The sequence below is a fragment of the Plecotus auritus genome (assembly GCF_963455305.1).
Source record: "Plecotus auritus genome assembly, chromosome: 5".
NCBI lineage: Eukaryota > Metazoa > Chordata > Mammalia > Chiroptera > Vespertilionidae > Plecotus > Plecotus auritus.
Genome location: NC_137776.1, coordinates 38704357 through 38721640, shown reverse-complemented (window position 1 = coordinate 38721640; position 17284 = coordinate 38704357). Strand labels below are relative to the sequence as shown.

Genomic DNA, 17284 nt, shown 5'->3' with positions numbered 1-17284 from the left:
ACAGGAATTCTCTGCATGATTTTACAACTCCAATGAGTCTTAAATTACATAAAAATACACAGGGGCCCTGGGTGGGTGGCTCAGTTGATTGAAGCGGTGTCCTATACACCAAAAGGTTGTAGATTCGATTTCCAGTTAGGGCACATACCTAGGTTGTGGGTTAGATCCCTGGTTGGGTGCGTATGGGAGGCAACCGATCCATGTTTCTCTCCCCCTTCCACTCTCTAAAGAAAAATCAATAAAAACATATCCTTGAGTGGATTTAAAGAAAAAAACCCAAACTATCTTCTACTCATACTTGGTTGGTGGAACAGAAAATATAACAAGCACCTCCAATAACAATATTTCCCAGGGGGTTCTGCTGGTTGGGTGGCATCTGAGCACACCGACCCCACAGAAGCTCTTGTGAGAGCCGCCTCACCATCAATCGGTGGGCAGAGGGCAAGAGGCTGGCAGGGCTAGTCCTTCTCAGGCTCTGCTAACCAGCTACACACCCACTGTGCTGTCTGGGCCTTCGGCACAAGTAACGGGTCCCACGTGGCACAGCACCAGTACGCTCAGCAGGCTCCTCATTTCTGCTGACGGGTGGGGAAAATTCCAAGGACAGTAGCTCAAGACAACCACCCCTGTCTCTGCCAACTTTGCATTCCTTGGTTTTTCTAGGTCGTGTCTCACCAGGCTGGAGTGGGTGCCACCGGTGGTGAGGGAAATACTTTCAGGCACGGTACAGAGGAGAGCCTAGGTGAGTGTCACGAGGACCACACACCTGAGGTTGGAAGGCACCCTCCCTATCCTGTCCTCACAATGACCACCTACCACCCACCTGATAACAATACTGAGGGTCCAACAGAGCTAATTAGATGGGGCAGCACTGGGTGCCCTTTTCAATCCTCCTTGTGCCCTGGAGAAAGTCTCTGCTTTTTAAGCTATTGAGTTGAGCAGGGCAAGTCATTTCAGAGTTTTTTAACAAAGAAAGAACAGGATAAGTATCAGCCAGAATCTAATAAGACTGGCTTGCTTTGAATTGTATTTATTAATATAGTTACCTTCTATTTATGGCAAATTTCCTTCTTAAATGTAAGTATTTATGTTTGAAAGTCAACTTAAAGAAACATATTTAACAGTAAAACACAATATGGCAAAAACGAATGCCAGATGTATAATCAAGAAAGAATGCAGCTGCTGCTAAGTGTTTTGTTTCACGTAATCATCTTCAAAAAGTCTTATACGTGTTTGCAGTAAATGTTTTAGAGGATTAATCTCACTACATTCCTGGTCTAGTCCCTTGCTTGCAAACTGCATGGCTGGCTGAGTCCTTTGTCCCTTTCCTCTTTGTCATGCTTATTTTGTTATCAAGACAAACTCATGAATAAAAGCTTCTTAATGACCAGGTGCCAGGCATCCCACTCTGTCCACTTAAACCCTACCTGGGCGAGAACGTCCATGCACATCTGGTTTATCAGACAGTAAGTGCAAAGCAAGGTAGTGAAACCCCCAGGAAAGTGGAAGGTGAACAGCACGGCACAGGATGAGGTCGTGTGTCATTCTGCCAAGCACATGTCCTGTCTCAGTTCCTACCCACTGAAAGGATGGATCGCCTCCCTTTGTTTGTTACCTGGGCCCCACGTCTGGGTTGGGTTAGCAGTTACCTATCATCTTCAGAATTCTCTCCAGGTTGTATGCCCCTGAGAGCAAGAACTAAATGCTACTGTAAATATCTGCTATGTGTTTACTTAAAGTCATTGGCATCAAAGAACCCAAACTGCCTCATGATGCAATGCATTGTGTAGAGTTCAGAAACAAAGACAGGGCTCCCTCACAAACAGAACGACACTTTAGGAAATCACAGTTTTCATGCCATTAATAGTAAACCCGAGATATACAGGTTCTGAGAATCATAAATACGAGCTTTTTCATTTCAATTTCACAAACTTGAATAGTTAGTACAAAAGTAAGGGGATGTCAACAAGGACCCCACCTTGAAGGTGTCTCCTGTGTGAAACATGATTAAGTTCTTGGTCAGCTCACATTTAGCGAACCCGGAACCATCAAGAGTAGGTTCTTCTAAAACAAGCTGGGGGGTGTTTTATTTTGGGCACCAAAGCTACCAGTCCACTTTTAAGCCAAGCTATAATTCTGAAAACATATGTAAACCATAATACATTTTTAGAAGTCACTACCCTTATTTATTCCATTGTATAATTCTCATTTATATTTGTTCTTAATAATTTTATATGGAAAAAACTTCTTCAGGCTCTTTCTCTTCTATTCATTATAAGAAAGTCATGTCTACACACATACTTCTAAAAAAAGGCAAGAAAGACCAACCCATAGTGTCCAGAGGGCACATTCAGGTGAGAAAACTCTAAGGAAAATATGCAAAGAGGTTATTACTAGAAAAGTCAGGGCAGTGGTCCCTCCTTCATGGTGGGAGGGGTCTGTCATTGGAGGGTAAGAGGGCTCAGTTCTATTACTTGACCAGGACAGCATTCACTTTATAATTAAGCTACAGAATTGATTAATGTGGTTTTTCTATGTCTGTGTTTATTTTATAATAAAAATATATTTAAAACAGCATACTTTTAATTTAACGCTGTTTCATCTGTCAGAAGAATGAAAGACATATTACACATAAAAGACTTTTCTTAGTTCAAGGAATACTAAAACATGGCTCCCTAGAGGAAACTCCTTCCTCACAGCAAACTTAGATCCACTCTACTGTAAACATTGGCACGGTTGACGCTGAAACTCAGGGTCATCTGAGGAAGACAGATTCACTCTAGTCAATGCTCCAGGAGGGACCCTGTTGTGACATTCCAAAGAAAAATCTATTTGCTATGACATAATAGTAATGTGGCATAAACTACCCATTTAATAAGCATTCAGCTTTAAGTTTAAGAAAGCCTTGAAAGTAGCAAACTCGAGTGCTGTGAATGTCAGCTAACCTTGTTCTCAAAGTCTATCCATTTATTTCAGAACAAGCAGCATAATTGGATACTTCCTGTATAAAGTGAGGCTGATCATTCAAGTCACTTTCTACAGCCCGATGATTTCCGCCAGCCTGACTCCGGGAAAAATGTCAGCATTGATCCGTTTTTACAAATTATGACCTACAGAAGTTACTTTGTACTGTTCTGTGTGCTTATAAACTAACATTACAAAGGCAAGGATATGCAAGCCAGACTAGAAATAAACACAGCAAGGTCACTACTAGTCCCTGACACACCCAGTGTTCTGCAGCCCCTGCTCACGTCTCTGCTGTTGCCAGAGAACCTTTCCAGAAATCCCGAGAGAAGTGACCTCCAAGGGACTGCAGCCCATTTTCCCATCTTCCTTCCACCAGACTGAAATGCTTTGTGGTCTTCATTTCTAAAAATACTGCTGGTCGCTGGATAGTTTCCACTACTGACATTTAGTGCTACCTACGACAAACTCAGCTCCTATGCGTACATGCTCATTTAATAAAAAACTTAAAAAACCACCTTGAGACATATTCTACCTTGTAGTTGGAAGAATTTGGTTCAAAAGTCTGCCAAGGCTTTGACTAACGATGTGTCAATGCATATTTGTATCAAATGTTGCCTGGGGAGGGAGGGTGTTGATATCCAGGGAGGCTGTGCCAGGGATGGGGCAGGGGTCATATGGGAATTCTCTATAACTTCACTCACTTTAGCTGTGAACTAAAAACTGCTCTAAAAAAAAATAAGAAAAAAAAGAAAAAAGTCTAGTAAAAACAAAAGTCTGCCACAGAACACATAACTCAGAAGTGACAGAGTCAGGACTCAAGCCCAGCCTGGACTTGGCCACCATGTTCCCGGTCTCTGCTGGAAAACCAGCTCACAGCTCCCCAGACACAGCAGCCCGTAATCACACTAAGGGAGCTTGCTCAAATTTCTCTGTGCCAAAAAAATCCACCTTCCATGAAATATTTTTGGTTGCTTCTTTTAGGAGGACCAAAAAACACACAACAGGTTCTCAATGTCTGTTCAATGTCATTTCCTTACAACACTGATGAGGAAAGAAGTCCATTCCCAGTGGGACCACTGTCTGTGTGGAGTGTGCACGGTCTCCCATGTCCATATGGGTTTCCTCCGGGAACTCCGGGCTCCTCCCAAATCCCAGGGATGTCACGTAAGGAGAATGCCCTTTGTACATGTACAGTGTCCCTATCTTTGTACGCATGGGTGGCCCTAAGATGGAAGGGCACATGTGGGGGTGGGGGGACACCCCCACCTTGCGTCCTGAGCTGCTGGGAGAGGCTCCAGCCATCCATGACCCTGAACTGAAACCGGCAGTTAGAAAATTGTTACCTTACTTGTTTTTAGTATTAATGTTTCTCAAATGTATGTATAGCTGACGTTTATTTCAATGTCTAATATTAGAAGTGTTTGGTGTCTTTATGTAGAAGTTTGGTGATGTTTTTGTGACCAGAAATATGTGGAACTTAACTCTGATTCATATCATTAGCTGCTGGTAAAACTGGTTTACTTTAGGTTGTTTCTCTTAATGTCACCATTTCCAAGAACCTGTCGACGACTAAGTGAGGACTTGTTGTACTTCTACAGTGACCAACGAAGGATGCAGAAGATGGCACTCATTCCCCTGCACGTTTTAATATCCTAAACCCCATTGCAGTGCTGGGAATGAACTTTTGGCGCTGATGGCATTTAAATGGAATTGTCAACCCTGGTTCTCAACCCTGGCTTGCATTACCTCTTTAACACAATGCAGCAAGAGAGGGACCCTTTTTATTCCCTTTCTACTAATCATGGCTGATAGGTTTTGGAATAAACAACTGAGTAATTCAATCAATGTAAGGAATTGGAGGAAAACTGTCAGAACCTGCATTGCTAGGCAAGGCTTCATAGAGCTGACAAGGAATAAATGGCTGACCAGTGGAGGGTGGGTGGGCATCCCACCCAGGGAACAGGGCCAGCTTCATAACACCCCCTCTCCAGGATACAGCCCATCTGCTGAAAGCCACAGAAAACACATCTGGTGCTGAAAACCTGGGGAGAAGGGCGCTTCGGAACTCACCTGTACACCTGCTCCAGCAGGTGCTTCAGGATCAATACCACATATGTAAAGCCTAAGGACTGACAAGAACCTGCATCCTGGGCAATGCTGGCCCTCAAGTACCAGGAAGGGCAGTCACAGTCACCAACCTCAAAAACCTCTGGTGTTGAAGGCAGCTCACAAAAACAGAAAGGTGTCCCCAGGCTGTGATAAAAGAGGCCAAATAATCAGATGGACACTCAGGCACTCATGGGAAACGAGGAAGGAAGGACACAGAGTAGCCTGGGGGCAGGGGGTGGAGGTCTGGAGGCAGTGCACCTGGGATCTAAGTCTAACTTGGCCATGGATGAGTGGTCATTTCACCACGCCCAGCCGCACTGTTAGGATTTTAGGTAACCAGTATTTGCAAACCTTACAATTCTTATACTCCCTAGGTTTTTAAAAGAATTGCCTGAACACTAAACAGATGTCAGTAATTTTGACCTTCTACCATCAGGTATTCTGACTTTACATGAAACAAAATTCTATTAACTGAAAAATAAAGTTAAAAATTGTTTTTATTTATTGATTTTAGAGAGAGAGAGGAGGGGGAAGGAGAGAGAAACATACATTGATTTGTTGTTCCACTTATTTATGCATTCATTGGTTGACCCTGAACCGTACTCACAACCTTGGAGTATAGGTTCGGTGCTCTAACCAACCAAGTACCTAGCCAGGGCGTGAACAATAAAGTTTTAAGAGCTGAAATGAATTTGGATAGCTCACTGATTCTCAACACTTTTTTAAAAAAATATGAAGTCGCCCAATTCACCATTAAATCTTCACAAAGTCAGAAGGATGTCTATACCAGTACACTGCTTTGATGTGAAAGCAGGTGTTTGGCACACTAATTTCTGTCAGAGGAGGAGGAATATAAACACAAGCATTTGCTTATATTCAAACAAGACTGAAGGATAAACCAGAAACTAATGAGACAGGTAGGCATTGGGCAGGGGACCAGGGGGCGGCGAGTGAGTGTGGGGGAGCGTTGGGAAGGCATCGTGGAAGCCACTTCTGATATACTATGTTTAGTCATTTTGACTTGGGAACCTTGTAAATGTTCTTATATGATTAGAAAGCAAAATTAAATCAGTGTTTTAGAAAAGCCAGCCCTAAAATTTCAAACAAAATGAGACAGATGATCCTCACTGTACATTAAAACAGTGGCTAAACTACAAAGAGAATTAGTTCAAGTGACTTTAAAACTTAGTAACTTCGACAGAATTTCTCCCAGCGTAGACACAGCTGATCCTCACAGCCAATTGGCCTGGAGGTCAATTCCTCCCAGTGAGACCAACAACAATCAAGGCTTAACTACAACAAGACTTAATTACAACAATCAAGGCTTAACTACAACAGCCCACAAAGGGGTGCACCAAGAGTGTCCACCTCGGGTAACTGGGGAGGCTAAGCCACTGGGCCCTATAGGACACATAGCACACAAGCCACTCTATCAACTCAGGGAAGCAGCCAAAATGCGGAGACAAAGAAACAGATGACAAATGAAAGAAATGGAGGAAAGCAAACGAATGGATATAGAGTTCAAAACCACGGTTATAAGGTTTTTCAAGAATTTTCTAGAAAAGGCTGATAAATTTAGCGAGATCCTCAAAGATATGAAAAAGGACCAACTAGAAATTAAGCATACACTGACTGAAATAAAAAACATTATACAGAAATCTAACAGCAGACTAGAGAATCGCAAGAATCAAGTCAAAGATATGAAATACAAAGAAGCAAAAAACACTCAACCGGAAAAGCAAAAAGAAAAAATCCAAAAATATGAAGACAGTGTAAGGAGCCTCTGGGACAACTTCAAGTGTACCAACATCAGAATTATGGGGGTGCTAGAAGGAGAGAGCAAGATACTGAAAACCTATTTGAAGAAATAATGACTGAAAACTTCCCCCACCTGGTGAAAGAAATAGACTTACAAGTCCAGGAAGCACAGAGAACCCCAAACAAAAGGAATCCAAAGAGGACCCCAAACAAAAGGAATCCAAAGAGGACCACACCAAGACACATCATAATTAAAATGGCAAGAGCAAAAGACAAAGAGAAAATATTAAAAGCAGCAAGAGAAAAACAGTTAGTTACCTACAAGGGAGCACCCATATGACTGTCAGCTGATTTCTCAACAGAAACTATGCAGGCCAGATGGGAGTGGCAAGAAATATTCAAAGTGATGAATAGCAAGAATCTACAACCAAGATTACTCTACCCAGCAAAATTAGCATTTAGAATTGAAGGTCAGATAAAGAGCTTCACAGATAAGAAAAAGCTAAAGGAGTTCATCACCGCCAAACCAGTATTATATGAAGTGCTGAAAGGTATTCTTTAAGAAGAGGAAGTTGAAAAAAGTAAAGATAAAAATTATGAACAACCAATACATATCTATCAACAAGTGAATCTAAAAATCAAGTGAATAAAAAAATCTGATGAACAGAATAAACTGGTGAATATAATAGAATCAGGGGCATAGAAAGGGAGTGGACGGACAATCCTCAGGGGGAAAGGGGTGTGGGGGTGCAGGAAGAGACTGGACAAAAATTGTACACCTATGGATGAGGACAGTGCGGGGGTTGGGGGTAAGGGCAGAGGGTGGGGTTGGAACCAGGTGGAGGGGAGCTATGGGGGGAAAAAGAGGAACAATTGTAATAATCTGAACAATAAAGATTAAATTTAAAAAAAATAAAACTTAGTAACTTCGTTATACTTCACTAATAAAATGTATCCTAATGATTAGGACTACAAGTGAAACCAGAATGTGGCATATTCCATGAAAAAAATGACCTCATTTCTTCAATAAATGGCAAAGAAAGTGGGGAGGAAATAAACTATTAAAAGACTAGAGGCCAAGTGCATGAAATTTGTGCACTGGTAGGGTCCCTAGTGGCTGCCAGCCAGGTACTCCCTCCCTTCCCCCAGCTGCCTGCTGCTGCTGCTGCCAGTGGCCAGCCCACCCCCTGGTCAAACTCCTGAAAGAACACTGGTTGAGGGGACAATTTGCATACTACACTTTTATTATATAGGACTAGAGGCCTGGTGCATGAAAATTCATGCACTGGAGGGGGGGGTCCCTCAGCCCAGCCTGACCCCTCAGGGGTTGCCTCACCTCTGCTGCTGCCACTGCCCACAGTGCAAGCCTTGGCCGGTCCTGGTTACCTGAGCCTCAGGCAGCCCTGGGAGGCTAGGCAGCTGCCATCTGAGGCTTGCCTGCACCTCGGGCCAGCCCTGGGTGGCTGTGCAGCCACAATCCAAGGCTTGCTTGTGCCTCGGGCTGGCCCTGGGCAGCTGCAGGGCTGAGGGGACTGGGGGACTCCGGAGGCAGGCGTGCAGAGCGGTGGACCCGCCTGGGGGCGGGCCTGGCTGTGCTGCACGCCTGCTGCCCTGGCAGGGCTGAGGAGACTGGGTGCCACCATCTTTGAGGGCATGGCAGTCAATTAGCATATTCCCTTCTTATTGGCTGTGGGTGCCACCATCTTTGTGAGGATGTGATGGTCAATTAGCATATTACCTCTTTATTAGAAGGGATGTTACCTGTCAGATGTGGACCTTATTTGAATCCTGAATCAAATATTTATGGAACAATCAGGGAAATGTGAATAGTAACTGGATATTATATATTATAAAGTACTGTTAATTTTCTTAATGGTATTGTGTATATATAACAGATAAAATGCAATAATGTCTAGGATTTACTTTAATATAGTAAGATGGAAGGGACTATATAGATCAAACAAACAAACAAAAACCCCAATCTACTTGCCCATATGTTGACTACTGAAGCTGGGTTTGATATATTTATCCCCACTTTTGTAAATGTTTGGAATTTTCCATAAGTTAAAAACAAACAGGTCTAGCAACAAGTTTCAATGTATATAAGGATTTAAGGATCCCCTGGAATAGTGCACAGCTGATAGGGCGTGTGTGAGGTTCCTACACAATGAAATGCTGGCTCAGGCCCTCCCTATCCACCAGAAACCAGTGCCAGAGAATGAAGACTCTTGCTGAAGGCCATAGATCCAATCAATGGCGAGGAGAGACCAGCAGCCAGTATCCTGGCTCCCAGGCCAAGGTAACATAAGGCAAATTCTTCAAGATTAAAAAACAACAACAAAAAAATTTGACGTAAAAAAATACAGCATGCATTATAAATTCACTGTTTCCTTTGTCACCTCCATTTTATTTCAGTTATTGTATTTTTCAGTTCTAAAATTCCAACTTGTTTTTCTTTATAGCTTTCTTTCTTTTTTTTTTTTTGGCTAAAACTTTCTATCTTTCCACTTGTTTCAAGAGTACCCTTACTTCTTGGAACATTTCAATAATAGCTGCTTTAAAGTGTGTTTTAGTTTTTTTTTTATTGCAACCATAACAACTTACCACAAACTTAGCCTCTTAAAATAACAGCCTTTTATTATTTCAGTTTCTGTGGGTTGGCAGTCTGGATGTGTATGGACCAGCAGGGTTCTCTGCCTAAGGTCCCATAAGGTCTAAGTCAGGGTGTCAACCGGCTTAGGGTCTTATGTGGCTGCTCTGGGAAGAAGGTACTTCTGGGCTTGTTCAGTTCTGCTTGGATACAGGACTGAGGCCCCCAGTCCATGCTTCTGGAGCTGCCTGTACCCCATGGCTTCCTCAATCTTCAGCGGCAGCATGCTGAATGCTTCTCAGGCTTCCACTCTCTCGGCCATCCCTTCTGCTGCAGGTGGGGAATGAGATCTGCTTTTAAAGACTTGTGGAAATAGATGAGGCCCTGCTGGATGATCCAGGACACCTCTCTTTTAAGATTAGCTGATTGGGACCCTAAATTACATCTGTAAAGAGCTTTTGCAGCATAACTTAACATGTCCCAGAAGTGATACTAGTGGATGAAGGTCTTGAAGGCCCAATTTTTGCCTATTCCAAGTCTTCATCAAGTAATTCCAACACCTGCAGTATTTCAGCTTTCGTTTGACTTTTCTCTTGTGAGGTGGCATTTTCCTGGTTCTGCATATGCTGGGTAATTTTGAATTGTATCCTGGACATTTAAAAAAATGTGTTATGAGACCTTGGGTCTTGTTTAAATTCAATGCAGAATGCTGGTACTTTTGCTTTGGCAGGCACTGGCCTGGCTGGGTGCAGGCTGCAAGTCCCGACCAGCCATCTCCAGGCTGTAGTTGGCTTCAGCTCATCTGCAGAGGCTCTGTCCTCCCGTGTACCACAACTGATTGGCTAGCATTGTTTCCATTATTTGAGTTGCCAAAGTCTCTGGCAAGTTGGTCAGGGTCAGACCCATGTCAGCACAGCTCAGTGTTCAGCCCCAAAGTTCATAAACCACTTGGGTCACTTTTCCGAGCTCCTCCCTCTCCAAAATCTCCCTTGTGTACTTTCCAGTTGCCTGGAGCTCTCCTCAATCCTCCAGCCAGAAACCTGGGGCTTTAGTCATTTCCTGTGACCATATCCATGTCTGGGACCAAGCTGCAGGAGGTGAGGGAGACACTCTCTGTGAGATTCAAGTGTCTGTAGGCTCCTGCTGCCACAGGACTGAGTGGAGGACAAGGAGGGAAAGGACAAGAATGGCTTTCTTCACCCTCTCTCTTCTCCTGCAGCTCTCCTTGCTCCCACCTGTGCCCATCTCTAGGTTTCAGATATCTGAAGACCTGGCTGGGGATGCTGAGAGAAAAACAGGAACCTCCCTGTTGGTGCAGTGTACTTTAAATTCTGGCCTTTGTCCCCAATCCGCCTGTCACCATTTACTTATCAGAGTCCCCAAATAGCTCCATGCAGCTGTCCAGGCTCTCTAGCTACAGTCAGTGGGAGAGTCAGCGTGGAGTGTGCACATTCTGCCTTCTTGGAACCAGACCTTGACATCCGTGCACACTAAACCATGTCTACAGTGGTTATCTCTGGGAGAGGGAAGAGAGTTGATTTCTATTTCCTTTCTTCCAATAATCTGTACTTTTCAAATTGCCATTACTATTGAAATCAGATGGCTTTTCTGCAGACTACTGGTTAATTACAACCTGCTTTAGAAGTCTTCACTCGTAGGGTTACTTATAGTGTGTTCACCTGCCAAGAGAAAGCAGGAAGAAGTATTCCATCTTTCTTCTAGTTGTGCTTGCTCTTCTTTCTAAAATAGTTCATTTAACCCTGGTTGTTGCGGCTCAGTTGGTTAGAGCATTGTCCCCTACACTGAAAGGTGGCAGGTTCAATTCTCGGTTAGGACACATACCCAGGTTGTGGGTTTGACCCCAGTCGGGGTGCATATGGAAGGCAACCGGTCGATGTTCCTCTCTCACACTGTTGTTTCTTGTTCTTTCTCTCGCTCCCTTCCTCTCTCTAAAATCCATTTAAAAATTAAATAAATTAGTTCACTTAAATAAAAATTAATATTTTCGAACACCAGAATAGATTTCTTGTTCAGGTACAGTCATGTGCTGTTAATGACTGGGATACAGTCTAAGAAATGCATCATTAGCTGATTTGGTGGTGCAAAAATCATAGAAGCACATACACAAACCTATATGGGACAGTCTATTGTTCCCAGTTTACTAGCCTGGACAGCATGTTACTGGGCAAAACACCATGAGATTAAATCATGCACAAGAGAAAATGATGCTATCAAGAGACAATAAACACAGATGTATGAGGCTGCGGTCAGTGTAACACAGCTGCTGCTTTATAGCAAACATTTTTTTTTTATAAGTAGGAAGAGTACACTCTAAAACAGGGATGGGGAACGTCCAGCCCATGGGCCATATAAGATCGGCGAAATCATTTGGTCTAGCCCTGCCAAAGTATTAGGGGTGAGTTAATTATATGTTTGACCAGACATAGTAGGCTAATTTATTTTTATTGATTTCAGAGAAGAAAGGAGAGGGAAGGAGAGAGAGACATCACTGATGAGAGAGAATCATTGATCCGCTGCCTCCTTCATGCCCCCTACTGGGGATTGAGCCTGCAACAGGGGCATGTGCCCTGACTGGAAATCGACCTCCTGGTTCACAGGTCGACACTCAACCACTGAGCCACCGCGGTGGGGCAGCAGGCTAATTTTTAAGCTGATAATTTTGTATGGCCTGCGAGTGATGTTATAAATATACAAATGGCCCTTGGCAGAAAAAGTTCCCCACCCCTGCTCTAAAAAAATGATAAAAAGAACAGTACAGTAAATACATAAACCTGTAACATGGCCATTTATTACCATTTTCAAGTATTATGTACTGTACATAATTGCATGTGCTGTACTTTTATACGCCCGGCAGGTTTTTTTACACTAGCATCACCACAAACATGTAATGTGTTGCACTATGACAGTGGTCAGCAAACTCATTAGTCAACAGAGCCAAATATCAACAGTACAATTGAAATTTCTTTTGAGAGCCAAATTTTTTAAACTTAAACTTCTTCTAACGCTGCTACTTCAGAATAGACTCGCTCAGGCTGTGGTATTTTGTGGAAGAGCCACACTCGAGGGGCCAAAGAGCCGCATGTGGCTCGCGAGCCGCAGTTTGCCAACCACTGCACTATGATGTTGTGATGGCTGCAACATCACTGGGTGACAGGAAATTTCTGGGAGACTGTTGTATATGAAGTCCCTTATTGGGTCGTTATGCAGCCATGGCTGTAGAGACATGTTCCCCCAACATTCACCTGGTTAACTACCACCAATACCACTGGGGTTTGAATCGTGAAGGAGTCAGGCATTAATGAAGCCTAGCAATTTAAACAGTTTGTGAAATTGCCTAGTGTGCTTTCTCCTTCCCAAATACATTCTCATTGGCGGCTGGAGGATGCTCAGAGCTCCCTCGCCCCATGAGCTTACTGTATCATCTGGCATCAAGCAAAGGGCCAGAAACTACCCCTGCAAAAGCAGCTATTCTATCTCAGATTTTTGGCCCCTCACTTGCACTTGCCTCTCCCAAGGTCCTATGCAAACTGTGCCTTTCATTAGAGCCTTTAGTAAAATTTGCAAAAAATATTCTAATTGCAATGGACTAAGACTGTTGCCTCTTTGCACTCTCTCCCTTTCCCTTTTGTATCAGGTTGCTTAGAAGGGGCATCTTAGATCCCGCTAAGGGCGCAATGAGTTGGAGACATTTATTTTAGGTTTAATGGGATTCATTTATATTTTTTGCAGTTACTTCTGTGTATACTTAAGTTATGACCAGCCATCTCAGTGCCAAGTGTGGCTTCCAGGAATACTGTTATAGCACTGTACCTACTCACCAGGGGCTGAGACAAAGGGCCAGGTGGGGGCTGCAGCACCAGACTGAGTACATCAGGGCTAGCATTGGAAGTGTGTGGGCAGTGGGCAGAAACAAGGGTTGAAAACCTGTGGCGCTCCTGTCAGAAAAATTGATAATGTAGTAATATAATTATAAATGTACCATAGACTTTTCTACTTTTTTGAATGGAATTGTGCAAAATAGAATTTAAAAGAACTCATACTTTTCCAAGACACCCAGCTGTAGCTGTACTAGAAACAGCAAATATGTCTATACGTGAAATCATGTTTTCTGTGTCTATCAATAATAAAATTTTTTTTATCAACTATGCTAAAGGAATCACTAAATTCTTTTCATTCTCTGTCATATGAAGAGGCAATTAAAAAGTGCACAAAGAAAAAGTATTATAGCATGTATCAGGTAATTAACAAATGTGCTATTTTCTGGGATTTAGTGATTTGTGTTCCTGGTCAGATTCTTCAAATCTGTAACTTATTTGTTTTTTATCATTCTTATTAATTATTCACTTTCAGAATTAATTTTTATTTGTAACATTGTATTCTTGTCTTAAAGCGGCCCTCCTTCGCCCAACTGTGTAAGTTTCAGGCCCCATAACATTTGGCATCTGCCCTTGCCCCAAATGAAATCTAATTAATTTTATTGAGTGCCCAGTGTATATCAAGCAAGTCTAAGTGCTTAAGGATATGGGACTTTACAAGAGAGAGAAAATCCCTTCCATTATAGTGGAAGAATATAAAGAAGAGAATGTGCTAAATGGTGGTAAGTCCATGGCAAATTTTGCAAAAAATTTGCACTTATCCTTAAGCAGATGGGATTTGACAGGTGGAGAGGGAGTGGGAAGGCCTCAATGAGAAGACAGCACCTGCATCAGGCCTAAAGAAGGTCCTGGTGCATATTCCAAGAGCCACCACATCCTGAGTGACCGTCATTGCTAGGAGCCCATGCCACACCCTCCTCCATGTCATCGCATTTGACCCTCAGGATCCCATTTACAGACCAAGGAACCCAGGTGCAGAAAGATTAGTGACTTGCTTGTGGTCACTCAGCTCTGCAAGTGACCCCACCCTGATTCCATGGTGTACTGTCTCCTCTCTGCTTTGAAGGACCCCGGATGGCAAGCACAGGGACACAAAGATCTAGAAGGGGAGACAACCATGTAAGTGGCCAGGAGCACCTTCCCACTGCAGTACCAGAGAACAGAAAGTACAAGGTAACATCGAGGAAGGGAGTGCTGCTACCCTGACCCAGAGAGGCTTCCCAGGCCTGAAGTTGGAGCTGGGCCTTGCAGGTGACAGGAGACCAGCAGTGTGCACAGGCATGTGACTGCTGGGTAAGAATGGAAGGCTGTGTGTGGCTGGGGTCCCAAGGATGCCCATGGCGGGCTGGGCAGTGAGGGTGGCGGGCTGGGCAGTGAGGGTGTCATGGCCCAACCTAAGAGGTCTGGATGCAATTTCACACCTACTTCTGGTCTATAGCTGAGAAAACAATGAGGAGAATGAGCTGGGAGAGATGGGCTAAAGAAAGAGTCATCACTGCATCCTACTACCTACAACATTGCAGTAACATTTTGCATTTGAATTTTAAAATGGCTATAAACCAAATACCAGTTTAGGGGTAAAACAATCCTACGACTCTAAATAAAACTACTTATATCATTCTAATTTCACTTTTGATCCTTGTCCACGTCCTCACATATTTTTACAACATATAATTGCTGTGTACACAATTTCGCCTTTTTTGGTTAAGCCATGTTTTTTAAACACATTTCAAATGTTTTGGGGGGGAAGGACAAGAATGGGGTTGCCAGAACATGCTTATTGGCTGTGGAGTGCTATTCTATGCATATTGGAATTTGTTTTAAAAACTGGAATTCCAAAATCACAGTCATTATCACATACTGCCAGTTGCTCTCCAAAAAGATTAGCTCAATTTACAGAATCACCATCAATGTAACTGCTCCCTAGAAACTCACCAAACACTGGGATTTTTTCATATTAAGTTTTGTGGAACCCTCACCTTTTTTAGTCTGCTGCCAAGGTAAAACCTGGAGTGACTGCGGTTTTCCTGCATACCTAACACTATTCTGTGTGCAGTAAGCTCATGACCCATTGGTAAGCTGATAAGAAAGCGGGTAAAGGAAAAATGCAAACAAACCTGAAAGGGGAAGCAGCAATAAGAAAAACCTCTTACTGTCTGAGTATAGAGGTGTTGATGTGACTATGGTAGGAGTGTTTAGAAAGGAAGACAGAATTCCTTGTGTCTATATGGGTTTAAAGAACTTGCATAGAATTATTCCTGCATCAGTCTTTGCTTTGTCAATTCAGTGTTATATTCTGGTGGACCCTCCATGCAGGATAACTGCTTAAATCCCGTCCACTTCTCGCTGTCTACTCAGACTAATCTTTCACCTGAGACAGAATGGCTAACATTTATTAAGCACTGACTATGTACCAAGCATCTTGCTAGCAGCTATCCTATCAGTCCTCACAACAACCCTCTGAGGTAAATTTAACCCCATTTTATCAACAAGGAACCTTGTTGAGGCAGCAATAAACTAATACCATATAAACTTCTTTGGGAAAGGAATTAGTACACAAAGAACTTGGAAGTCCACTACGAAAAGATGTTCACGTGTGTAAATGAGCCCGAACTTGTGCAGTTCAGAGGATGCACATCCGTGCAAACTGGGCCATGAATGTGCAGTAAATGGGGCAGGGCCCATACCAATTACTCCATTGCCTCTCCTTTAAAATGGTGCCATGCAAACTGGCCACATCTCTGCAGATTTTGAAAGAACCAAACAAAACAACCAGCATGACACGATTCACAACTCAACACAGAATTATGTCTTCTGGTGTCCAGGAACTCAGAAAAATGTTTCAAAAAATAGCAGTTACAGAAAATTAAAATTATATTTGGTCTACAAGTAAAGGTCACTCCATGGTGCTACCTCAAATGTCTTCTCCCATCTCGCTGGCATCGAGAAAATCTGTGTCCTCTGTTGCAACACAGTCTACACTCTAACCCAGGGCCACCTGATGGTTATCAAACATTTCCATAGTGGTCCAGCCAAAGCTACCTCATGGAAACAAACAAAACTAAGGTAGAAAGAAAAACTACTCTCTAAAGATTTAGCCCTGGGTCGTAAGTCTTCCCATTTTTTCCTTACATTATGTTTTGACGTTATTTCCATCAACATGCCTGTTTTGTTTTTTCACAGGCATTACTGACTAGGACCAGGGTAAATGAAAAAGATGTTTGTGTGATGGAAATATCCTGGACCATATCCTGGTCCCACCCTTCATGGTTTTCCTTTAGAAGGCTCCCCACTGCCTTAGGAGTACAATATTTCCAGACCTCAGTGGAGTAAAAACTTTAATACCTAACACCGAATTCTACCTTTAAGATACAATATAAGGAAAGGCCAAGAAGGGCCTGGTCCACGCCAACCAGGGGCAGCTGCCACCTGTGGCTCTGCGCAGGCCTCCACAGTGCACATCTGGGCCTCCGCGCGGGGCACTCTCCGTCCCACCCGCTCCCGCGCCTCCACGCGGGGCACACCGGAGACTCCACGTTGGGCACTACCATCACACCACGGGTCACTCTGCGCCCCGCCCACCCACGGGCTCCACGCGGGGCCCTTCCGGGGCACCACAGGCCTCAGGCGGTGTGCTCCCCACACATGGCCCTCCTCTCACGGGGCCCGCCATCCTAGAAGGCCTCGCGAGCGCGGGCGTGGACTCCTCTGGTGGACCGCTGTATGAGGCGCCCGGGACGCCGCGGTACAAACGCACGCCCTGCCCAGACACTCGGCCTCGGCTTCCGCCACCCGCCCCCGCGTCCTTGCAGCCCCGAGTCCTCACCCGCCAGACCGCCCGTGCAGTCTCCAGCAGCGTCCTCCGGTCCTCCGCCGGCTCCGCCCGCTCCCGACTGCCCGCGGGCCGCGCCGCGCCCCCGCCCCAGCCCGGAGCCCCACCCCCTCCCCCGCGGACACGCCGCCG

General features: G+C 44.1%; 1 protein-coding gene across 7 annotated transcripts in view; it reads right to left on the bottom strand.

The window, feature by feature from the left end:
• FARP2 (FERM, ARH/RhoGEF and pleckstrin domain protein 2) overlaps positions 1-17221 on the bottom strand; it is a 111149-nt gene extending 93928 nt beyond the window's left edge. For all 7 annotated transcript variants that reach the window (XM_080669810.1, XM_080669809.1, XM_080669811.1 and 4 more), the window contains exon 1: positions 17147-17221. The gene's annotated coding sequence lies outside the window, so the exon portion shown is untranslated. The remainder of the gene's footprint in view (positions 1-17146) is intronic.
• Positions 17222-17284: the final 63 nt, after the last annotated feature.